A 26,730-nucleotide genomic window follows, 5' to 3' on the forward strand; every position below is an offset into this window, starting at 1 on the left:
GTTTTATACTCTTACACTAGGGTATATTTTACATTGACCAGGGCAGCAGAGCAGCTTATGTGCTTTAAGCATTATCTGCTCACTGGAATAAAACAAGTTTGTCATTGCTATGCCGACTGGCAATAGTGTCTGGTTGCATTTTAGGTAAGGTGAAAAAAAAGGACAGGCCCATTAATAGACGCTAAAATGTAGTCCCTTCATTTCCATCATTCCTAAGCAGTCTGTAACATGAAGAATGCTTTTGTAGTTCATATTAGTCACATTTTCATGATAGAATAATGAAAGGAGAAACGATTTATTTTTGAATACAGTTCAGAGGTGTAGTGTTGTCAGACTAATGTCAGAATACCACACTTTAAAAAAACACTTAAACTTTCATCAGACCCTTTCTAATCCATTGAGGAGGTTGTGTTTTTTCTTATCTTTCTTTCTTTTTTTTCTTTTTTTAAATCAGCTAATGGAAAGCTTTAGCCTTGTTAAGAAATCTGGAGATATTAAATTATAGAATTATATTTTGCCAATTTTCAATAATAATTTTTCGCCAATTGCTGAACTTTGCTCAGTATATGTATAGAGTGGTGACTGTTCATTTTCACTGGAAGAGTTCAAACATGTTATGGACATAAGCATTCATCACATAGTTGTATGCACACATGCTCTCTCCCATTTTACTTGTAAGGATTGGGGAGAGGTAGTGAAGAGACTGCCCTTGTGAGTGTGCAGATTCTGAGGGCTGTTTTAAAAAAATATTTTACATTAAACATTATGATGTTCTGACATTTTTAAGAGCATCATGCAGGTAGTCTGTTCCTTTCGGGCATACCAAGTATACTACAGCACCATCCACAACTAGCAAAGCACAGAAAGGGGTCTCCACAGCAAATCATGCTATTGTTGACTTTTTGTTTAATAAGCGGTTTTTAAAGGTAGAAACAGGAACAGGCTTGCAGGTAAGGCACTGATCTGAACTGCCAAACATGTGGCTCAGTTCCTGATTCTGCTACAAGTATTTTCTCTGACACAGTACATGCTGTTTGGGATACAGGTACACCTTGCAGCAGGTCGAGTCGGGCACCAAACCTCTTTTGCATTGGCATTGCATGGATGCAATGCCATGGTCAGATGCTTGGCTTTAGTCAGACTGGAGAGAAAGGTGAGGCTCTTGCTACTATGGATGGTGATGTAAATATGCACTGACCCACCATGTCGGGGTGTTATCCCAGCTGCCTTCATGGTGATAGCAGGTAGACAGCCCTGCTGGGGAGGCCAGGGGAGGCAGCTGAGAGACCTTACCCAAGTACTTCCCATAAAAGCAAACAGGATTCACAGGTTGCTGTCCAAACTTCCTTATAGTTCTAAGTGTATATTGCAGGAAGGCACTGATACCTGTGTCCCAGGCTGAAGGAGTTGTGGTCCTCACCCAGCTCATCAGGTTTTGGGATCCTAATAAGCTGGGCATGGGTTACGCTATTAAATTTGGTTGAAATTGGCCAGAACTTGGGAAACTGGCAGACAGATAGATGGATACTGTGGTTGCATAAACCTAGTTTCCTAAGGAAACTGGATTAAGAAATGAGGATGATAGCACCTCCCTACCATAACAGGATGTTATATTCATTTTTAGAGCCAGTAACTCTGTTAATACAAACTGTATTTGAAGTATCAGTAATGAATAAAGTAGAAAGAGATTCAAATTTTGTCTGCTGAACTGTTAAGTGTGTGTGTGGCAAAACACAAGAATTTCTACTTACTTTTCCATGAGGAGAGCATATTTAGAGTACAGCACTACTCCCTTTCTCTAGAAAGTGCATCAACTGAAAGCAACCAAATATACCTTTTATATTTTGAATTGTAGTGCATTTCCTTGCCTTGAATTTGGAAAAAAATTTGTATGTAATAATGGGAAAATATTTGCAGTTCAAAAGAGAAGCAGGTATGAGCTTTAGCCGCACAAAGCATTGGTCTTTCTGAGCAGAAAGGTAAGCAGCAGTAAATCGTTAAAGCTCAGGTTCATGAGGAGTCCAAGCACTTCCAACAGGAATAAGTTTCAGACGGTATTCTAAGGCTGAGAGTTTAAAATCTTCCTCTCCTTCACAGACTGGTGCCACAGAGGATGAAACTCTGGAAGCTCTTTACTTTTCCAAACCCAAACCCTGGGCAGGGGTAACTCAGCTCCCTGACCACAGGGAAGGTGGCCTCTGAGAGGCTTGGACATCTCAGCATCTGCCTTGGGCTGAAGGTCTTCTGGGACCTTTGTAGGAGGCATTTCTCCTTGCCATATTGTGCCTAAAAACCAGGTTGCTCACTAACCCAGCAGGAGCTCTTTTAATGCCTAACAGCAGCAGCAGGGTGGGGTGACTAATGTGCTATTGTGTTCTGGCTGTCTGTCGGTATCCCATGGATGCAAGATAGGACTAAGCCCCTGACCACTTTTCCATGTGCTCTGCCTTTGCTGGGGCAAACCCTGTTGCTTTAAAAAAATAGAAAATACTTGATGAAGAAGAATGAGTTGGTACATCTTTGTGCTCACCAGGAGGCAGGAATACAGGCTTCAACATCCTCTCACACATCTTGCCTGGTGGCTGGCTCCTCTATCTGCAAAGGAGGGTAGAGGCCTGGGCTGCTGCAGGCAAACAGGGGAGTTGAATTTAGGTCTCCCACATGCTAGATGAGCACTTCTGCTACTGCATTACTGTATAGAAAAAACAAACATAGCTGCCCCTGCCAGCTAGCTAATTAATTAATTAACGGCATTAAAAAGAAGGCTTGGTCTGCTTTTGAAGGGGAGAGGGAGTGATGGCACGCACATCTTAAACCATCTTTCTCCTCAACGTGAGTTTTTCTGGAGCATCTCCATAGACTGCTAGCTCTCCCCATTTTCTGGACCTCAGCACCCAGGGAAAAAGTCTAGACTCTTGTACTCATACCACGCATCTCAAACTACGTGGTGCAAGTCCTGGCACACAGTCATTTGGCCTGGCAGTGTCTGTGTTTGTTTAAAGAGCTGTATGCTGAGCCATGTTAGTGCCTGTTGCATTAGTCATAACAGGCTTTCAAGATTATAAATGGGGAAAGTGCTGAGCAACTTGTGATTCAGCCTTACTATGATTTCTAAGTATATGTTACTAATACATTCCATGTTATTACACTCCTTCCCCTCCCAGTTTGACACCGATGTCCATTCCCTGCACAAAGCTGGAGCAGAGAGAGCTCCTCTTTTTTCCAGTAGCTGGTAGGACATAAGGAGCTGGCTCATCCTCTACTCGACATTTCTATCACCCTCAAAGACTCCCTTGTTTAAACCTGTTTACTCAGTGCTGTGATGTTTTCTTTGGGAAATAGTAGCGACAGAAACCAGTCAATTTAAGGCAAAGTTGCAGGTTCTGCACCCCCTGTATTTTTTGTCTTTGTATTTACTATGACTTATCTGCAGGGTTTTTAAAGATGAGTGAAAATTGAGCCATCAGGTGGTTTCTGCAGTAAAAGCTTGAATGTTATTTATATATATATATATATATATATATATATATATATATAAGGCAACTTTCTTTATTTTGGCATTATCTAAAATGAAGTTAATAGTGGGTGGAGGCTTTCTGGGAAGGAAATGTACAGGGGTAAAAAATGAAATTGTGGTGAGCCACCACCCTGTAGGGCCTTGGTGAAAATGCTGAATAATTATCTGAATGTTGTGAGTGATAGAAGTTTGTGTCCTCTTCAGGCAGGGTTTTGCAGAACAGCAGGGTGTTACAGGAAAGTCTGTTTGTGCACCTTTGGGCTGGCAGGAAGAACATAGTCCTGCACACCTCAAGCAAGGACAGACCCTTACTCGCTGGAATTGAATTTGATCAACTTTACTTATATTGTTATGCCAAGAAAGGCCTCTTTTGAAGAAAAAAAAATTATTTTTGCATTAAGGGTCTGTGGGCCTGGAGTACTAGAGGAGATTGGGATCAGTGATGCCAGGTTCAGGGGAGTTTCAGTGCCAGAATCATGCTCCTGCCTAAACGGGGCTGTGGCAGCCTGCAAAATTGGAAGCAGAGTGGCTCCTTTAACAGTTTGGGAGAAGGAGAGCAACCCACTGTTCTCTTTCTCCTTCTTTCTTTCAGGACCTGCCAAGGTACCTTGAAGTGACCAGGCTTTCAATTTTGGCACTTTAGGTAAGCACCTCAAGTTAGAAGGGATGAGTCTGGGACAGAGCGTGCCAAGATCATGGTGAAATATTAACTGTGGGCACCTCAGAGGGGTAGGTATTGAATTCAAATGGAGATTAATTTCTCACCTTCATCTCTGGCTTGTAATCAGAGGTGGAAAGTGTCATCAGCTCTGCTTCGTGGGTCGATGTTGTATCTCTCAAGAACACAATCAGCTGGAAAAGATTTTCCCAATGTCTATTAAATGTAGACAAAAGAAGACATGAAAGAAAATAAAAATTAACAAAGAGGAGCCCGTGAAGGCTTTAGTGGTATTGCTCTGGCATGCAACTGCCAGTGAGCTGGGGACAGTGGGAGTGGATGGAGCAGTGCAGGGTAAGCAGGGGGCAGCACCTGAACCCTGTGTGTCAGCAGGTACATATTCTGCTGAGTATCAGTTACCTCAGCAATTCAGACAGACTGATATGGAAGCTATTTCCTGTGAAAAATGACACAAGAGCTTTCAATTCCATGACTTTAATTTAGCTTTTTTTAGGCATTTGGATATTATCCAGCGCTTCCCGGTAGCTGCTATTACAGTATTGTTTCAAATATAGATTGTATGAGTTACTGTGCTGCCAAGTTTAGAATTCATCCTGGAAATGCTCAGGCTCATCTTTCAACTCTTTCTCCCAATCCCTTGTGCATTACACAGGCTTCCTCCAGATTTTATCCCAAAGTCCTCACCATTCCACCTGACGTCCTCTTTGTGGTAAAATCTAGTTATTACAAAACATCGTGGCCTCTGAGGAGTTAAACAGGCAAGTTTACTGTACATCCAGAGACATTTGGGTAAGCACTTTCTGACAAAACCCGTTTTATGTATTTACAGTTCAGGGCCTGATTGAAAATTCTCTTCAAAGAAAATAGAAAGGCAAGAAAGTCACATCTTTGGAACTATCTGTGATGATAAGGTATGCTTTTCCAATGTTGTGGCTGGAAGAGCTGGAGAAGCAGAGTACTTCAGATCTTCAGGAAAACTGTGTCTGTAGCCTACTTTCTTCCCTTTATTTTTTTTTAGAGCATGTATCACAAAGTTTGTGCTGTAAAGCCAGCTTCAGCTGGAAGTATCCTTTCTATAGATGCAACTTATGCAACGTTTTAGCACACTCATCTGCAAAATAATCAAAATTATTGACAGCCTGCAGACTGTGTGCTCGGCTGGACATGTAGAGCTCATCCTGAAGATAAGCTATATCCATCAAAGGTATTTGCAGCTCAGCCCTGCTAATTGGGTACCTCTTTATCTTACCGCTTTATTTCTGTTAGGTTTTCTTCTGCATGGTAGAAATAATTATGCCATGTTCTGGACCTGTAGAGGAGTCACAGATCTATTTTTTTTTTTCCCCACTCTAGTGTTATACCTATAATGTAATAGGAACTGCAGTCTTGTTTGAATTACTGTTGTGTTTGGATGCTGCTGTGTCTGGTGGTCAAAGCAATGAGAAAAGTAGCTCATCAAGTAATCTGTGAAACACATGAAACATGTGAACTACATTCCTGCGACATTTAGAATGTTTGGCAGAGAGAGAAAGTTGATTGAAAACGAGCAAAGCAGTGTTACCTTTCCTTGCAACTTGCTTTGTGTTATGGTGGCTAAGAATGCTGTTGCATAATTTTTAATTGTTTTTCTTTCAGGCTAGGAGGCCAGAGGCTTTCGTTTGTTTGGTTTTTTGTTTGTTTTGTTGATTTTTTGCTTTGTTTGGGTTTTTTGGTGCAGAAAAAAACATGCATCACCACACAGTACTGCTTGTTTCCCAGTATATAATTGATATCTCAAAAGGAGAAAAATCCCTGAAACTCACTGCACATTAAGTTGGCTGATTCTTTACCAGAAAGACCTTGACTGGGCATTTAGGTTTTATTACATATTACAATGTTTATCCTCTATGAGATGAATTTGTTGAATTGGAAAAACATGTCACTGTAATAACTAATAAATCAGCTGTTAACATATCTTTGCCTTGCTGAAGACAGAAAAGAAAACAAACCTTATATTCTGTACTAAGCCCCACAAAGAGTTTTTAATATGAAAAGGAATAACAAATCAATAAGTGGGAAAGTGGCAGAATACAGAGCTGAATACTAGTGCATACTTTGTGTCAGACTCCCAGCTATCCAAGCCTTGGAGAGTTTATTTAGCCAGAGCTTCCTCCACATGAATGGTACCAAAGGAACCTCATATCCTCAAACGTGTTTGATGCACTCTCCCAGCAAACTTTACAGGATGTGATAGGATACCATGCCACAAAAATAAAACTGACAGGCTGCAATACAGCATTCTTGTTATTTTGTGAAAGCTACCATTATCACACAATGCCCAGGAAATGTCTGTGCCAAATACTTTGTAATAGGTCAAGAGCATGCTAAATATGAACAGTCTGCAGCAGCTCATCCAGGAACCAGGCTTTCCTCACTGTGGTACTCAAGGCTGAAGTAGCTGTGGGTAGCTCCTGATAATTCCTGACCTAAAGCACTGTCTCTTGTCTGGATGAAGAAGTCATGGATCTCAGATGTTGAATGGATCAGGAAACTGAACATTCATTCTTCCATCAAAGCTCTGCATTCATTTCTATACTTACAGGCAATACTGATGTGTGGTAGGTAATAGCTATAATAGCATAGAAGTATTAATTTGTGGTATGTATACGATGCCTATACTATGTGTGTCCTTGCAAAAGCCAGAAGCAGAAAGCCTCAGCACTCGACTTATTCCTAAAGGACACACACTTTGAAATGGGTTCTTACGTTGTCACTTTCCTTCTATTGGTTAAACTTGCTCCTCATAGCACAGCGATTTACCTGTAGTCCAGCTGGCAGACAGCTATCCGGAGTCTTCAAGGAATCAGCTGGTAATGCAGGCCCTATTTACCTCTGACAAGGGGCTTTGTGAGCAAGGAGCATACCATTGTCTGATTCTGTAATCGAGGGTGAAATCAGGGGCTTGATCTGAAGGGCAAGATGACATCAGTTCAGGTGATGAAGTGCCTGTAGGCTGAATTGGAAGTGTGAGAGAGGAGGGCCATGACTATGGATCTCCTTTGCTTCTCCTACTAACACACAGTAACTAATCATAGTTGGTTTGTTTTCAAACAAAATAATTACCTTTAAAAAAAAAAACAAACCCACAGATATTCTTAAGGAGTACAGCAAGGATAACTCCACAGCCTACTTTATTGTGCATACTCAATACCACCTAAATTGTGCCAAATAGGTAGAATAACCTCAGGGCTCCATAGCTGTGTAATTCAGAGGCCAGCTGTAGTAATAGAGGTGTAGCACTCACTGCTGTCTTCAGAACATTTGTTATTGGGGATAAGTAGTTTTCCAACAGCACCCAAAAGACCTGGCCCTGCTGCAGAGCCCTCATATTCTCAGAGGTGCATGAATATGTGGTGGTGGTGTCTTTGCAATACTTCAGCTTGATTTAAAAAAAAATAAAAAAAAAGAGCCTGTGGGAGCAAGGTTTGGGTTGGCTGTAAACCAATATGTACACAGTTCAATAACATACATCTATGTTCACTGATTTCAGCTTTTATCTTTTAGTCAGAAGCTATAGAGCCCCAACCCAATTTTAAACAGCTTACAAGGGCAAATTTTAAGTCTTACCTTTTATTTTCTTCGTACTGAGGTAAGTAGTTAGAAAAATCACTGTTACAGAAAAAAACTCATATAGAAACTATTATTACTCAACAGGTTTTAAGTTTTTCTACCGGCTTCAAAGTTGCTGTTTCCAGGCCTCATTTAATTAATTGTGGTAATTGAAGGATTTGACAGAAGTTTGTGAACCCCTATCTCACAGGGTTTTCAATTACATTAATTAATTAGTTTTATACAAATCAATTCACACAGCTGAATAGACCTAATTAAAAATAAATACATTTACAAGCTATCTTATTATAGCAGTGTTAAGGGTAATGAGTTCATTAACCATCACGTGGAGTCATTTTCAGGCTGAGGGTACAGCCTGCAATATGTTGAAGACACTCGCTGCTGAGGAAAGGAGGCTCTGCCAACAGAGATTAGCCTATCTGCAACAAAAGCTTTTACTTCAAAGATCATAGATAACATTGGAGGGCTGAATGAGAGTGTATTTTTAAAATGTAAATAGAAGGATCTAGTGGACACATAAATTGCATAACACTCATAGCACACTCTCTGCTCTTGCTTAGGGAAGTGAAGAGAGTAAAAGTTAACAAGTTACATACGTCACTCCCCCTATTTCCTATTAGTGCAGGAATGTCTTAATAATTGAACTTGTATCACAAGCTTGAAATAGCTGCTGCACACCCCCTTTGTCTGAGTACCCCTTTTGATGAGGTTAGTCCCAAAATGCCCAACTGAAATAAATATAAGGTATCTCAGCACTGTTGTGCTGCTCTGCTTTTAAAAAGGGTGAACTTCTGAAAAAAACCTCTTTCACATCGCAATGACATAAAAAACTTTATGGGTAATACTGAAAATTATTTATTTTATGTTACGCAGAACTGATAACTGATTCTTTAAAAGTTTGTTCTGTTTTCACATGAAACATTAAAATGTTATCTGCTGAACTGACAGAGGAAATTTTTAATATGCTGAAATAAAATATGCTCAAATAACCCTCCCCAACAGTCTTTCATTCTTTGCTTCACTTATACAGAGAACCAGCCATCACTTTTTAAGTTTTAATAAGTTTCATATGTTTTGTGGAGGAACTATGTTTGGTTAATTCTAACCTTTAATTAGTAGCCTCTGGATTAGTGTATACCCCAGGCACAGGGATGTTATTAGTGTGAACTGAAAGCTATGTGTGTTATTCCATAACAGATCAAAACAAACCTTGTATTCTCTGACAGCATTAAACCCCACTGAGACCTTGTGCAGGATATGGTTTTCCACTTGCAAAAGAAAATTGTAATTCACAAGTCTTTGCCAGATGTTGTCCTCCCGTACTTACATACCTACTGAGTAGGTGGTCACCTAGGGTAAAGCCAAGTCTGCCTTGTTAGAGCATTTGTCAGACTAAATATTTCTTGAGCTCTTTTTCTTCCTTTTTTTTTTTTTTTTAACAAAAAATAGCAAACAATTTTTAAAAACTGTGCTGGAAAATGGCTGTTTACTATGAATTGGATCCTGAAGGCATAGAGGCACAAAGGAGTCTGTTGAAGACTTGATTTCTGCTGAACAGTGTTACTACCATGTTGCACCGTAAGTGCAGCAGTAATACGAAATCATGAGACAGACAAAAAGATGAGAACAGGAGATTGGAATATAATGCTTTGAAAGGCAACTTCTGAAGACATTCTTTTGTTAAAATTAGAGATGTACCTGTAACCAAATAGAAGAGTCCCGAATAAAATGTGCTGCTGGTTGCTCATCCCCGGTATTTTATTAGCATGTAGATAGCTGGTACAAATGGGTACTAATATCAAACTGTTATCAGATTTTACCAGGTCAGCAAAAGTCATCTTTGTTATCTGTAAATTTTTTCTCCCAGAGAATAAGGTCTAAACTTTCTACAGAAAAGACGAGCTCAAACAAAAAAACAATTGTACTTAACCTTCACACAAGTTTTCTTTGGAAACAGCTTGGGTGACCCCACCTTGGTGTTTTTTACATGGTCAGCTGTAAACACAAAAGCATGGCCAACATGTTATAAATGTTATTGCAATTTTTGTGGTCCAAGAATAAAAATGAGGCAGGATTGTGGACAGAAATTAAAATTAAAACAGTGTTCCTATATGGAAATCTTGGAATAATTTTTAGATTTAATCTTCTTCAGTAATTTTATGTAAAAATCTGTAAGTGAAAGGAGAGGCTTCTGGTGTTTTAGGATGTGCAGATGTTTTGGGGTTTTTTCCAGGAGATTTTATAAACATGGCAAGTAATGACTGCAAGAGATTTTATACAGTAAAAAGCATTAAGATTACTTTTTAGAAGAATTTAAGTTCTCCCTGGCTTCTGGACTTTCTGAGAAGAATGAGATAAACTTTTCACTCTGAATGCCATAAGGTACTTATGGTATGACTGCTTGAAGATGCAAAAATCTTACCTGCTACCATGGTGGAAACCAGTCTGTGAACATCAGACATTCAGTGACATACTTACATGATCTATTTTTGACCAGATCTAATGTAAGCACGGTGATAAAAGGGCAGGTCCTGCCAACAAGTTGGCATATGAAGTGGAGTGCAGTTGCCAAAAGTCAGGGGTGTCACAGAGCAGTCCTGCAGCTCTCCTTCCCGTCGCATCTCCATGGAGCCATGCATCTGGGCACAGGCACTCTCCTTCAGGATCAGGCCTGTCTGCATGCACATGGAATCAGCTTTGCTAATTGCTTTGATGCTTGCCTGAATAACTTCTCAATAAATATAGTGTAGCAACTGCCTTCCTTTCATTCTGTTAAAAAGCACATGTAGTTCAATCAATGGAGACCTTCCTCGGGAAAGCTAATGTCTGTCATGAGTGAATTAAAACTAGTCACACAGGTTTTATGTTACAGTTCATAGAATGTAATGATGGTTTTTGTCTAGGAACGCTGCACTGGCAACTGATTTTGAGCAATAGTCCTATATCTGCCTTTTCATGCATCTTGGTATTACATTTTGCGTCCTTGTAATCAGAGGAAAAAATCTTTTCTGTCATTGGCAACAAGAACAAACTATGTATATGAACCTGACTTTAAGGGCTTCCATCACTAAATTTTGTATGTAAAAATACCAGTAAAAACCTGAGCTAAGCTTTGAGGTTTTAGAAGAAATCTGAAAAGCCAGGGTAGTTTTTTCTCCTTGTTTTTCTTCTTTTTTCTTCCTCTTTCTTTTTAATAGACAAAGCAAATCTTCCAACAGACTCTGCAGTGTACATCTCTCTCTAGAGGTAAACAGTGCTGGTCATTTCTTTCAAACATGTAATCTTCTTGAGATTAAATCTGGATTAATTTCTTCTTTAGACAGGTGACTTTCCACTCCTTGACAGAAATCTGAACAGCATAAAAAATGGTTCTGGTCAAAATTGCAGATCAGCTGGAAATTCACAAGCAGTCACACAGGATTTCCTCTGGAGAACTGACTGACTGAGAGCCATTTTATTTGTCAGTTATGTTGTTTTCCTCCAGAGGATAATAGACAAGCAAATTAATTAGTGAAAATAAGCTACAAAACCATCAAAACATTCAGGCAAAGCTTCACTCAAACTAACATGTTCAGTGAAAAAGAAACTTAGATTGGCAGCTCTCTGTTTTTACACTATTTGTTGATTCTACTGACAGCTTTTATCATTGCTGAGCTGACATTCTGGTGGTACAAATGAGTAAATAAAATGTCAGTTTTGCTTACTATGACACTGAACATAACTGTTCAAACTTGACAGGTCTATATTTGTAGACAAGATAATAATTTCTTTAGACTTTCCTGCAAGAATAACATGTCTAAAATCTGCACTGCTACCACGTACATGGCCTGTAAACAGTAAAAGTCAGCTGTTTTTATTTGTGATCTTTAGACAAAAAATAATGGCGTCTTTTTTTTTTTTTTTTTTAACCTAGTCAGAAGGTCAGAACAGCCAGCATGCACCCAGCTTCAGATCACAGAGAAAAAGCCCCACCTCACCAAAACTGATGGGAGTCCCTCTATCATCTCCTGTGGGCTCGGTGCTGACTCTTCTAAGGGTTGCACTAAACTCCAAGCATTTCTGCTAAAAATCTTGTGTCAAAGAGGTTCTTTGTTTAAGGCATAACCTGAGTTGTCTGTCAAACGTGGGCCCCGATCCAGCAAAGCACTTAAGCACACGTGTAGTGTTGTTGAAACCAACGGGACTACTGCTCACATGCTTAAAGTCACGCGTGTGTTTAAGTGCTTTGCCGGCCTGAAGGCTTGCAGAAGTCCTTTATATCATGTTGATTTCAAAGCACATTTCATTATTACATCACTGTGCTGTTCTTGGCAAGGAATGAATTAATAAATGGGACAAGGAGAGGTCCGGCGGGAGCTGCTGGGGGAGTGGGACATTCCTTTCAAAACAAGTTTGTGGCAATAAGTTTTCAGGAGACATGAATCAGCCACATAGGCATATATAAATAACGTGAAGCAGCTGGGCCGGGTGACATACTGCTGCACTTTGTATATTGCAAGAACATATCAATACTGGGTATGTTGTGTTTTTAATTTTTCCACAGACTTGGCATCCACCCACCCTCTAAGGCCAACTGTATTCTGGTCAGTATGAGAATGCACTCAGCTCCTCTCTGCACAGGATTTTAATGCTATTTCACAACCTGGGATTGCATGGCTGGAGAACAGCATTATTGGAAAGCCACACTATTGGCACACAAGTGCTTTATAGATATATTAAAGCCAAAATGTCTCCCTTGAGGACACAGTGGTAATCATAGGGTTGGGTGAGAGACACATGCTCTCAAATCACAAGCTGAGCTCTTCACACTCTGTTGCATCCTGGACCATGTAGCCATAACTGTGTTACTGTTTGAATACTGCAATCAAAGCTGAGCTGCTTTCACATGCACAGTCCTGGTCGGATCATGCATTTTGGGAAGTGTAGGAACCTGCTGCTGTGACATGGCCATGGTACTGACCAGCAACCAACCTTGCACCCTGTTGCTGGTGGGCTGTCTTGGCAGCCAGAGCCCTGCCTGTGGGTGAGATCTCAGAGCCCATGTTGCACAGAGCCCTGTACCACCATGTCAAGGCATTGCACTCACATTGATACCTCACCTAGGCTAGCAAGAGGCAATGGAATCTGCAGGCACCATCTGCTCAGATAAGGATGATGGCAAAAGCCACACTGGTGTCTCCCCTTGTCATGGTCCTACTCAAGAAGGGAGCAGCTAAGTGGAAAAGAAAGAGTGCTTTGGGGAATAGGGCAGGAAAAAGAGGTTAGGTGTAGAAGGGATGAGGAAGGAGGACGAAGAACAGCAAGAGAGTAGCAAATACAACTATATGAAGGAAATGTCCTAGAAACAGCTGAAGGTCCTCTTTGGGACCTCTTACTGAGGCACTGCCTAAGCAGTCATGGGGATGGGGGTGCAGCTATGCCCAAGGATAACGGTGAAAGCATGTTTTCTGTGCTGTGAGAAGAGGGTGCCAGGGTGGAAATCTGGAAGTGGAAATTTGGGACCACAAAGCATCTGGTCTGTTGTTATCTAGGAAAGACATCAAAGCCCCTTTCATTTTTCTGGGATTGGGTCAAGTATTGACTTTTATTGATCACATGAATGGGAGTGAACAATGGAAGCTATGGAGCTTTCTAAATAATCTTCAACACAATAAAATATAGATAAAGAGCACAAATTTAGTTCCTCTTCCCTTTGAAAGTTTCTTTTAAGGAAGCTACTGTGCTACAGATACTGACAAGCAGCTGGAAGAAACAACTTCCAGTACTGGGAAGGCCAGTGGGAAGAAGGGCCAAGCTCCCTACAGGAGCCTCAGCTTCATATGCCTTTTGTGTTGAAATCTGCAAAATCATGTAAGGAAGAACAAGGGATTATTTATCATTTCATCTGAGAATTCTAGAATTTTGAGCCCATTTTTAATTTTTTTGCACTCTTTTGATTTATTTGCTTATTGTTACTGGTAAATTGTTTTCATGTCATTCATTACCAGAATGTAACCAAGCGTGTAATTAAATATAAACAAAGTAAACTACAATTTTCTAATCTGAAAAGGGGCTTAATTTAGGTTTTTTTTTTTGAACTACGACTCAGTGTTCCCTTTGATGAAAGCTGGAGGAAAGCTCTCAGCAGCAGCTTAAACACACATTGCCAAACTCACAACAGAGAAGGAACTTTCAAGAGGACGTTTTGAATCCGGTTATTCGAGCAGGATACAGCACTGCTGTTATCATGGAGGGTGAATTGATGCTTTTCCTGGGAAATATAATTTGGAAAAGAGCTATAATAATCTTTTCTGATGCATAGCACTGATACAAAATGAGTATCTAATTCAAAACCCTGTCACATTGGTAAAGGTTCTGTGCTTTCTCTGGGGTTTGGATAAATTTCTCTGTCTGTAATTGCTGATATAGGAGGAATGTTATTTTTGCTGTTGTACTTGCATTAAAACAGAGCTGTCATTTGATCAAGGTTGTTGCAATATGTTTGCTAACAGACACAACTTCTTTGAAGGATTTACATCTTCTAAACCATCTGGGAAAGTGAAGACAATGCAAAATGTAGTTTTAATGTATGTAAATGTAATACAAAAGGTAATTTTAATCTATGTCAGAAGTGAACCACTCTTTACAATCTGATTATTATCTGCAATTCTTAAGAATAATGTACCACATCTTTTACATTTCTTCTATTAGGACAGGTACTTTCAAATTATTCTCCTTTTAGAAAGGCTCCAGGAGAGAGGCAAGAAGAAGAGCTTGTGATAACACCTCCAGGACACGTGTTATGTTCCCAACAGCCTGCCACATTCAGCTTGCCTCTGTGTGCCATTCTAGTGTGGCTGTAGGTGGGCTGGAAAAGGAGTTACCTCTCCAGCCTGACCCCTTCAGCTCATTGCTGCCCTCCTGCAGAGGGTAGCTTCAACAGACTAGGGTACACAGCATTTTCTTAGCTCGGCATATCTCAGTTCAGCACATATTTTGAGCAATTTTCAGTTGCAGGTGCTGGCTGGTATGAGTTTTTGTTTGGAGCAGTTTTGGGAACACTGCCCAAGTAGGAGCTTCCACCTGCAAGTGATGAGGACCTTAGTGCCGTGTTATTATGCTTTGCCACTCCCCTGAGCCCCTTGTCCATGGGTCACCCACACAGTACTGTCCATTCTGGAGCTCACTGGTGAGACACTAGAGCTGTAGACAGGGCTGTGTCGAGGACTGCTGCTCAAGCTGAGCCCGTGGTGGTCTCACCAGGCAAAGGTCAAAGATGCTGACAAAGTGACTCTTTTAAAAATCACTGAGATGTCTAACCTCTGCCACCAGAGAAAAGTTAGATGTGAAAAATCCTCTTGAGATCCTTGCAGGGGTTTTAAACCTCTGCATGAGCTGAGCCAAGCGGCTCTACTTGAGAAAAGTACCTGGAAACTAAGGTTAGAGGAAGGAAGCGTTAATTTAGGTAGGGGATATCAGTTCATGGACAGGCTATGGGTAAAACTGACAGCACCTCCCAGAAAGAATAGGTTGCTATACAGCAGTAGAAATCAGGGAGGGCAGAGGTCTTTTGGGAGGGGCACGGAGGGAAAATCCTTCAGCCTGTGAAATGCACCGGGGAGGGAGCAAGGGAGCACCTGGTCGCTATTTACCACTTTCCTGTGCTCTTCTGCCCTCTGCTTCATTTGGCTGTGAGCAGTGATGGTGTTAATCAGTGTTCAAAGATGGCATTTCTTCTGCATGACACTGTTTACTCTGGGTGTAGGAGGAGGTGACCCACTGATTATCCTGATGGACCAAAGGAGCAGAAAGTCAAGTTTCAAGCTATTGCTGTGACTTAAGAATCATGCAACTCTTCTGTCTCTGGACATAATCAAGTCAACATGTTCAGTCTTGGTTTATGCTTAAAAAGCAAAGTAAAAGCAGATGAAGTGTATTTATAAGTTCATCAGCCAATGAATGATGAAATGGAAAAAGAGATTATTAGGAAAATGTCAGCCAGGATAGAGGAGGAAATCAGTATGAAGTTCACATCCAGACCAAAAATTTGGAGTTAATTCTAAAGGCAAGAGCATCTTGATTTAGAGTAGAAAAAAAATTGACACCTTATCAACTCTGACTTTAAATGTGAGCCGTTAAAAAATAGTGTGAAGAAGATCCTTTTTCCCAATTATCTCAGGCTAGGAAGGTTAAGGCGCTCTTAGGTCTGGTCACTCAAAAATATGTGGCTTTGATTTAAAGCTCAAAATCTTAAATAAAAAAGGGAACATAGAAAGCAGTATTACAGCAATGAAGCCCAGTCTCCCTTACACTTCCCAGATCCAGATAAACTTGGGTGTAACTTTGAGACCTGTGAAGAGAAAAGTAGAGGAGGAAAATGTCTCTTTGTTCTGTGCTTTTCTGCTTTGCTAAAATTGCTCCTTTTTGTGCAAGCAAAAATCTGATATTTAAAAGATATTTTTGGTAACTTGAAATATAGGGACAAGCAGAAAGAAACTGCAGCCTTGTTAACTGAAAAGTGAGGGCAGGCTAGTAACAGAGTAACATCAGTGAACCCTCCATCTTTTAAAAATGATTTAGGGAGCTGAGAAGAAGACTTTTTATCTCATAAAAATCTCATTGCCTAATTTTTTCCAGTATTTAAGAGAAAGAGATATGAGGAAAGCAGCATAATGAAACTCAGCCCAAATAGGCCAGACTAGAACAAAGGAGTTGCTGTTGATTTTGTGTCAAGCTTTGCCACAGTTTGACTCTGTGAGCTGGAGCAAGTCTTTATGTCCATGCTGTCATCAAAGGTGTGACTACAGGTCATGTATTCATGCTCTCGAGTGCTCTTTGCATCAGTTAGCCATCTGTTCCAGAACCATCATACACTTTTACCTCTTTTAAAGGCTGTAGCAAAGACTGATGTAATCCAAGTTTGCAAAAGCTTTTGTGGTCTACTGATGAAAAGCATAGAAATGAAAGATGCTGTAATATTTCTGCTTATTGAACCTACTGGTAGAGGCATGTGTCTTACTGCTGGAAGAATCCTTTAATAAAACAAAATCCATTGCACATCCACTTTTTTCTGGCTGCAAAAATATTGCTGTGAATTGATGCAGGCTTAAACATTTAAGCCAGAGCACAGAAATGAGCAATACTACACATATATACGTTCTTGGCAGTGCCTTGATGCAGATCATGACCACAATCTGTTTAATGAATGTATGTTATTTAATGATCCATCCAGTGTTGATTTAGAAAAGAACAAATTGGAATATTTGTGCTCAAATGGTAACTAGGAGAAGATGGCTCAAAACGAACTGTTCCCTTGGTTCTGGTAGATCTCAGGGCTAGAAGCAGCCCCTTGGAACGGCTTTAAATCAGCCTGAGTGGAGTTTGCACACTGATGTTCATAACACAATTCATGTTTCAGAGAAGTAATAACACACGCATAATAGAGGCTGAGTGAACAAAGCTTGTAATGTATAATTTGCACGGAATATTTCTTTAAAAATGTAAAGCAGGAGTATCACTTATCATTCCCACATGGAACAAGTGGTGAAAAGGTTGTGGAAATAATTTTTATTGTTATCATATGTTTTTCCTAAATATTGCTGCAGGAGTAAAGTCTTTTTGTATTACTTACAGTATGCTATTGTTTGACATCCAGCATTACACTTGTGTTTGAATAGCTTGCCCTTGTAGCATCCTGCTTTGGCTTTGTTGATTAATTCAGAGATAACTATACCATTTTTTTCATGGTATGTAAAAACATTGTGTGTCTCCTGCTGGGTGACTGAATATTAAAAGAATGGCAGGAGTGATCTTAGTGGAATAACACTCTCGGACAGTTACTCTTTGGACTGAGGGACCAAGGTTTAATGCTCTGATCTAGTTTCCTTCAATTCCTTTTCCCTAGGATAGTGCACACAGCTCCTGGAGACACTGGCTGACTATGTCTCTCACTGCTACCCAGCTCCTCCTCTGAGGAGGAATTTGCAGCCTGGAGCAGGTCTATAGGACTTGGAGATGAATAAAACTTCCTACAGTTGGTTTCATTTTACTTGTGTGGTCAAAATGAATCCTTATTGGTTTCCTGTGAAAGGTGATCAAGGAGGTTCTGCTAAAAATGTGTGAGTCTCCCTCAGAATGTATTTCAAATTTTAGAAAAACACAGAGATGTAGGGGATGAGGTAGTTTTCAATGTTCCATTTTTATGGTTTTCAGGGGAATACTTGAAGTTTAGAATAAGAAATACATACATTGGTTCTTGCTTGCTTTTTTTGTCAGAACATCTGATTTTCTGACCCTTTATCACCACTTCCATGTGAAAGGCACAGCAGGTCAGTTTTATTCCATGAAAGCAGCTGCAGTAAGTTAGCAGACATCCTTCATTATGTTCCAGCTGCTCAGAAACAGTTGAGTTTTACTGATGTCAATGGACACCAATGCCCCATCCCTGGAAATGTTCAAGGTCAATGTGGTGGTTTTAAATAGCCTGATTTTTGGTGAGGGGAGAAGAACTACAAGTGAGTGGGAAAAACCCACTACAGTCATGTTGATGGGGCTCTGAGCAACCTGATTTTAGTGAAAATTGTCCCTGCCTATGACAGTGGTGTTGGAACTTGGTGATTTTTAAAGTGTCTTCCTACTCCAACCATTCTATGATTCTATGATATATCATACCTAACCATATTTTAAAATACATTCACTTCTATCAAAAGTGATTGAGTCTGGGATCACCTAACACAACTCCAGTTTACTCTTCTCAATGTGAAAATTAAAAGGGAAAACAACAGTGCTTTTCTTATGCTTAAAGAGATAGAATGCACAAATATAAAGATAAACAGATGTTAAGATACGTAGTTACGTAAAGGACTCAGTGTTTTAGAAGCTCAGTGAGTCCCCAGGGTCTTTCAAAGAGACTGGGAATCTCAAGATGCTGGCAGGGTCTCTGAATGAGGTACACTGTCAGGGCTAATCACTAAATCACAGACTGGCTGGGGTTGGAAAGGACTCTGAACAACACCTTATTCACCCAGCCCCTTCCCAAGCAGGACCACATAGAGGAGTGGCCAAAAACTGTGTCCAGTTGCCTTTTGAATATCTTCAAAGATGGGAGACTCCATAATCTCTCTGAATAACGTGTACTAGTGTTCGGTCAACCTCAAAATTAAAAAGTTTTTCCTAATTTTTGGGAGGAATATCCTGTGTTTCAATTTGATCCCATAACTGGGCACCGCTGAAAAGAGCTTGGCTCTGTCTTCCTTATCATCCTCTCTTCAAGTATTTATACACACTAATTATATCCCCCCTCAGAGCCTTCTCTTCCCTGGGCTGAACAGTCCCAGCTCACAGCCTTTCCACAGAGAAGTTCCTATCCCCCCATCATCTTTGTAGCCCTTGGGTGAATTTCTCTTCATGTCTGTCTTCTACTGGGAGCCCAGATCTTGACCCAGTGCTTCAGGTGTGGCCTCACTGGTGCTGAGGGAACTGCCTCAACCTGCTGGTGCCAGGGTGCATTTATTACAAGTAGGCATTTATTACAACCATGCTCCTTTAGATGTAGTTTATCATCTACAGGATTTGCAGTGTTTTAGTGTTCTCAAGGGATCCAATTTTCTACTTTGAACTCCTGATCATACCTACAAAAAGAGCATATCCTGGATCCAGTGATACTTGGGCAAACTAGTGTATCACTGGCAAGACATACCTCTTAATCTAGAAAACTTAATCAGGAGAGGAAAAACTAAACAGAATTCCTAGAATTTTCTGAGGAAAGCTCAGCCCATGCAAGCAAGATGGGCAGTATCTATCACCTGCAAAAGAAAGGCCTCTGATTGCTCAGTACGAGGTCAGAAATTCCCTTGGTGGAGCCCATCCAGGACCACTTCAGCCTGGCAGCTGCTGTGGTCTCCTGGACACTGTGGGTTGGTGCAAGGCCCAGGAAACTTTAAAAATTAGCCCTACTGAAAAGAGGTGAGGTGATAAATATTTTTGCTGGTTATCTCATAGAAAAGCTGTGCAAACTAAAGGAGAGAGTAACCAGTTGCATGGCCCTGCCAAGGCCTCCTTACCCCTCTAGCCCTCTTTCTCCCTTTACACTCCTCCATTGCTGAGTACCAGTACAAAATCCTTACTGCCTCATGTGCCAGTGCCATGCAGGGAGTTACCCCTGAGATTGTCTGTATTTCTACTACACAGCATTTCTTCACAGACCGGCTCTGGTAATACAAAACCTGCAAAATATCAGGAAATATTTCCCTGGAAACTACCCTGAGTCTGCTGCTGTTGCCCTTTTAGGGGCACGAAGTTACTTAATTTCAGGAGCAGCATAGAGAAATCCATGTCTCTGCAGGAGTTTGTCATTAGAGAGTATGACGTGGTACTCTCTGCTATGTGGGCTGACATCCACAAAAAAGGGGTGAAGACCTGCCTCAGCCTGCAATCACATTACATGTACTTCACTTAGTACCCTGTAAGGTGCACCACAAATATTTTATCAGATAAGCAACCACTTGCATTGAAGTGTAGCAATTCAATAAACTTATATCTTCCTTTAAAAGCAGCTTTCTTTCAAACAATGGTGCACAATGTCAAAAATACATGTTGTATTAAAACTACGTAAAGTTTTAATCTCATTTTTGGTAATTGTTTAAACAGAAATGTTTCATTTTATTCAAATGTTAACATTATGCTAAGCTGTATTCTACTTCTGTGTACTAATAAAGGTCACGAATACACGAATAAGTGCTTGAGGTTTGCCGAATTGCTTTGATGTAAATTCTATTTGCCACTGGTATTCTTCATTTACCACATATATCCCTAGAGAACAGCTTGCCTGCATAGCTCATAAATTTGTTATAAATCATAATGCTTCTATTACATCATTTCCAACCTATCTGAGCTAAATACACAATGTGATTTTTTTTTTCTCCCTATGTGAAATTTCCAGTTTGGTGGCATATCTGATGCATAATAAATTCCAGACAGTCATTCTTTCATGGTATATCTAATGTCTGCATTTTGGACCTAATCTAGTTGATTATTGAAATCTGTGGGAGTTTGCCAGCAGTTACAACAGAACTAGAATTGTGTCGTCTTTGTATCTAACTTGACTTTGTTGGAGCAGTATGCTGGTTTGGAACCAGTTTCTAATGAGAATATATCTGGAGCTGCACACACCAAATGTACTAATTATCTGCTGAAATGCTGGGTTTGGTGCCAGCAGTATATGATGGGTTTCTAATTCAATGCTGTTTGTTTTCTCTTATGATTTAGTGCCACAAAATTCATCTGCTACACTTTGCAAGAAGATCAAATTAGGAAAATGTTAGCTTGCAATGAACATTTCTGCAATCTGGCAAAAGGAGTGATGCACTATATTTCTGTTTGGTTTCTACTATGCCCATTTTCATTTCAAAATAGGGAAGGGGAAAAAATTATATGAATTTGTGTGACAGTGTTAGCAATGTTACTTATTAAATCTTGTTGAAAGATAAATCTGATAGTGTAAGCCACATTTGCAAGCTTTTTAGATATACATTAGTCTCCAGAAGTGCATATTGTATTGAATTCAGTGGAATTATCCATATGCATTCAGTTATTCAGTTCAATATCTGAAGTGTTGTGGCTTTCTTTGGTAGGAAGCAGAAAGGTGAGACCAAACTCCTGGTTTATAATATTCAGAAATATTCAGACTAAAAATGGCAAATGGATCAAATTCATAGTAAACATGTGCTCTGCTTTTTATCAGGGACCTAATTTGGTGCTTACATGTGGGTCTACCTGTCTTCTGTTTATATCTGGTAGCAATATAATGATGAATAAAACTAAAACTGCCTGAATGATGAAACAGTATGCCCTGTGTTTTTTAGTGCTTTGCACAGTGAGTCAAGTATTCCCCATGGCTTCTTGTTTCCCTGCTCTGGGTCTGGTGGAAAACCCTTGGGTGTAGGCAGCCTTCTGCTGATGGCTGTATTGACAACTGTCATCTCCAAGAGCTTCCTTCTCCACCCCAGTCAAACCACCCTACAGGGGAGCAATGTACCTGCAGAGCTGAAACTAGAGTCAGGAAGACAGACACAGCAATGGCTCAATTAGGTACATTTTTGCCAGAAATTTCTCACATAGTCCAAGTCCATTTAAAACACGAACCACCTATCAAGAAATCCTTTGAAATTATTTACTGTTTTATAATTGCAAAGTGTGGCAACATAATACCTTTAATGGAAGCCCAAATAAACAGCATATGTTGCAAAGTGTCTATGAATGGGTTTTATGAGCTTGAATTCTAATGTCACGCACTGGTAGCAATGGTGACTTCAGCAAACGCCTTGGGGACATAGAAGAGCATATATAGAGTTTTAATGAAGGTATAAACCGATAATATTTATTTTAAAAAGTGTATTATCACACTGAGAGAGCAGGTGGGGGAAATGACACAAATAAGGAAAAGATTTATTGTTGCAAAGTGCTTTACAAGTTTTACAATACGTTAAAAAATAGTGGTCTCCAGTAAAGGCATTGGCTGCACGGGGCAGTCCCAGTCCCACTAGCTCAGCTCACAGGCAAACACCACAAAGATACTGTGGACTGGAGCTAAGGGGCAACATGAAAATCATGCTGATGGCTCATGGCAACAAACATCAACCCTTGGGTTATCTGGTACAAAGGGCTTATGCAGGAGTTTAATGGTTTATGGAGAACAGGATATACGGGGCATGTTTGAGTGCATCCATCTCTGAACCCTGCTCTTATAAACTCTTATAAACTCTTATTAACTGTGACTATCCAGACCCTGACATCCTTTCAAACATGCTTGGTGGCAGACTGTAACCAGCCTTTAGTCCTTGGTGAGACCCATCTTCTGCACATATTGCCAAGTTAAGACAATGGTATTCAGCTGCTTCAGCTGGAGATGTTTTAAAACTAACTCTGGTGTTCTCAGCGTTCTCATCCTCTTCTCATCCCATAATATACTCATCTCCATTTTTGTTTTAAAATTTAAATTTTGTAGTACCAGAAACATGATTTATTTTTCTGATTACTAGTTGAAATGAAATCTTTTAGCAACTGAGTAAATATCCCTTGCATAACCTTCCTCTCCTCAAAACTTTAAGATCACACGGAGTTATGAAACTATTCCACAACTGATGTGTTTATGATCAAGCATTTCTTGGCCATATTTGGTGTGTGTTTAGCTGTTTCAATGTGTGTTCAGTCCAGATATATTCAGCAATCAAACAGTTGTTATATATGAAATCACTTTATATATCCCATTAGGGATGCCATTCCAATGGCATAAGAGAGCCAGACCACCACTATTTCAGTGTCCATCCCTGGTCCCTCCCAGAAGAAGATGTCAGGAAGGTGTGTGAGTTCTTAGGTACATCTAGATTAGGATTTGCAAAGTGTCCAGAGCAGACGCCAAGTAGTGAGTCATGAGAGAAAAGCCAGAAATCATCTAGGGACCTGAATGCAAACCTACCCCACACAGGTGAGTGCCATAACTTTGGTACCACAGTTGTGTTTAGAGATGTCTATTTAGACCTTGTACTTGTCGCTTGAGCTGTGCTGAAGTGACAGATCGTGTACAAGGCAATCCTACTGATGTGGATTCAGGTCCCTCCAGCATGATCCATTGCTGCAGATCCACAGGGACACACCAGAGCAGGCCCAGGGTAGAGACAGATACACAGTAAAGAGTGAGGAAAAAAGGGAAGATTTTTCTCCTGCCCTGAAAGATGAAGTGTCATGGAGCTCACCACTTGTCTTCAGCAGGGGGCTTATGACAGGGCGTGTGAACTGTGTGAGAGACTGTCAGTGACTGGAAATCGCAAAGATCAGCTCCTTCACCTGCAGTGAGGCTCCTAAATAATTTGGGGGAGATATCCAACAGCTTTATCCTAACCCACCACATGTGAGATACTGTATGTGTTTCCTGAACTGATGTTCTATGGGAAACACAGATCAGAGAACACAGATCCTGCTCTGTGCTTCTATCACTGCCCCCTTTGCACCTTGTTGCTGTCATGAGCATTCTTGCTGCCCTCATGCTTTGGTCCAGCAGTGTGGATCCCCCAGCAGCTGGTCCCTCCATGTGCATCAGGTGATCCCACTAACATGTCTCTGCTCCCATCACCTGGATGGTTGCAACAAAACACAGCAAGGGTGGAGAGATTGTATTTTGGGGAAGGGCAGTAGACAATCCTCTCCTGGGTTTGTTGACATAGAAGCAGGAAGGAACCTAGGAAAATGATGCATCTCAGCACCCTTTCTTATAGCACTTCCCAATGTCTCTTGCTTCCATCCATAAAAAAACGCTCCCCCACTCACCCTGTATTCAGTCAGCACTCAGAACTGACTGGTGTAATATGTACCCTATTCTCTGCAGGGAAGGAGAAAGTCCTGGATCCAGTGAATTTACAGGCAAAACTCAGACTTATTCTTTATTCTAAAAGCACTTGATAGATGGGTTTCACCATTAGTATGAAGTCCTACATGTCCTTTCAAACTGCTCTCTGATGTGACTGCTAAAGTACCACAAGACCAGCATTAATAATGAAACTGAAAATTTAATATTTATACACACTGTCTATGGGAATAAAGTAATTAGTTTATCATTAAAACATTTTTTCTAAAATGCCCTCAAAAGGTTTCCCACCTAAAATGTGCTGTTCTTTTTTCCCCATTAATTTCTTTTTCTCTTCAGTGCGTTGCTTTGTTCTTTGTTTTGTGACTTGTGCTTCTCCGAAAAAATGCTCATAAACCTTCACAAAAAGGCACTTTTGGCTTATAGCTTTATTCAATAAACATGGTGGATCTTTAGCAAAACTGTTTTAGGAGCACTTGGGAAGAGAAGTCTACTTGCTGAGTAACAGAACAAAAAAATTTCTTTCCCCAAAGGTTTAGAAAGACGCTTTTTAACATAGCGAAGTCTATACTGAGTTTGGTTATATTTGTACTACACTGTTGGGAGTTGAATTGTTCCCTTTTCATTCTGTGGAATTTTCCCCATTGTTATGCTAAGTATTTGTGGCTACACCTTAGTAGCAATAGTTTTCTCTCATAGAGGAGTGGGGATAGGGGGAGATCGGAAAAGGAAAGATGGGACAGGGGCCTGGGCTCTTGCTTTCGTTCTCTTGCTCGCTGGTGGAGTCGAAGAAAAACGGCCAGAGCTCCTACCTAGCATCTTCCCCGCCATCCTAAAGCCGGGAGCCACGTTCCCTGCTGTCAGACATCGCACTGCTGCCTTCCCACCTCATCCTACTACCTCCGGGCACTCTGCCAAGCACCGTGAGGGGGGAGTCGCTCCTCCATCCCTCTTACACCTGGGCTGCCGCCATCACTCCAGCCGTCTTCGACTGCACGGGGCCTGCCCTGCCCCCACAGCATCGGTAACTGAGTGCAGAGAGAGGGAGACTGTGGCCAGAAAGGGACTGGAACTGAGCTATACTGTACTGTTTTGTTGTCAGTTTTTACAGCTGTTGTTGTTTCTGCGGTTTGCCTTGTTAGATATATCAGTAAAGAACTGTTATTCCTATCCTTATCCTTATCTTCTGCCTGAAAGCCTCTGATTTGAAACTATAATAATTAGAAGGGAGGGGGTTGCACTCTCCATCTCAGAAAAAGGGGTTCTTGCCTTTCCTTAACAAATACCTGTCTTTCAAACCAAGACACACACTTTATAAACTGTGGCCTTTTGAAGTACGATTGTGATTTCACGTACTTCAGTTCATATAAAGCTTTGAGGAATGCTTGAGCAAGTCTTCACAAGCCTTTCCGAATGCCAACCCAGTTCAGACAAGCACAAGCCCTGTGGCTACAAACAAGTCCTCAGCTGCCATAACTCCAGGGTAGGAACCAACCATGGAACAGGAGGGTGAGAGTTAACAATTAGCTGTAATCCAAGATTAATACAGTTTTATTACATGTCTCCACAAATCACAGACTGATGTGTAACTAATGGTTTTCTTCAGTGCTGATTTGTACTGTGGTCAGGGGTACAAAATTAAGAATAAAAAGATTATTTCTCAATAATTAGCATTTAAATTGCTGTTACTGTAATTTACTAATAAAATTCATGAAGAAAAGTTCACTGTATCTATATTTTTTTCTCTCTCCCATGCTTTTTAAACCTTTTCCTTAAATTTTCTCTTTTTTTCTGGTAGAAGCAAATAGAATAAAACCAATAATGAAAACACAGTGTATTGCAGCACAGATCTGAAGTGCTGTTGCTGTTTGTATTCTAACATTTAAGCTTCATGGGGCATAATTCTCTTTGTAGATGCAGGAGAGAGAGACTGGCCAGTGTGGAAGACCACAGGAGAACTCAGGCAAGGAGAGTGGTTTTTTTCTTCAGTTTTATCCTGTACTACAGCCTTTGAAAGAAGGTTTGACCCAAGTATCTCAAAGCTGAGGCACAGCATGTCCAGGGAGGATCTCACCAGGTGCTTTTCAAGCTGGCTCTCAGCCTTTCCGTAGCTCATTTGAGGCTTTGGCTGTTCATGCTGACTAGAGAAACTGATGTGAGATTTTAATTTGATTGCAATACCTAATGTAGGTTAGGGGATGTAGGTGCTAATCAGGTGCTCTTGGCCCAGAAACAAACACCTGTTCTGGGAAATGCACCATTAAAAGGGGGCTGAAGAAAGAAATGAAACAATCCTTAAAATAAATATTTGTCTTTCCCATGCAATGGCTCTACAGGATGAAATAGAGAAGAGCTGTGTTTTTGGAGTTCCCTGCAGTTTGGTAATTTTTGTCTGGAAATTAATAGAAACATTTGTGTCTCCTGCTGAGGGTTGTAGTCTTATTCACGAGCACTGGAGAAAGTATCTTGCTCCATGGCACTCAGCAGGCTTGCATGACACCAGGCTCGGAGTGGTCCGAAAATGTAGCTGTGAAATTTTTCCCAGTGCCAATGCTGATGACTTGGGGTATTATGCTCAGTTTCATG

At 40.6% G+C, this 26,730-nt stretch overlaps 1 long non-coding RNA gene across 1 annotated transcript; it reads left to right on the top strand.

Annotated features, from left to right (window-relative positions):
• The first annotated feature begins 3,580 nt into the window (after window positions 1-3,580).
• Window positions 3,581-25,864, top strand: LOC148223692 (uncharacterized). Its single transcript, XR_015803984.1, has 2 exons — window positions 3,581-4,160; window positions 4,849-25,864. It is a non-coding gene; the product is annotated as an uncharacterized LOC148223692 (long non-coding RNA).
• Window positions 25,865-26,730: the final 866 nt, after the last annotated feature.

Source organism: Sturnus vulgaris, chromosome 5, assembly GCF_052056855.1.
Source record: "Sturnus vulgaris isolate bStuVul1 chromosome 5, bStuVul1.hap1, whole genome shotgun sequence".
In the NCBI taxonomy this organism is placed as follows: Eukaryota; Metazoa; Chordata; class Aves; order Passeriformes; family Sturnidae; genus Sturnus; species Sturnus vulgaris.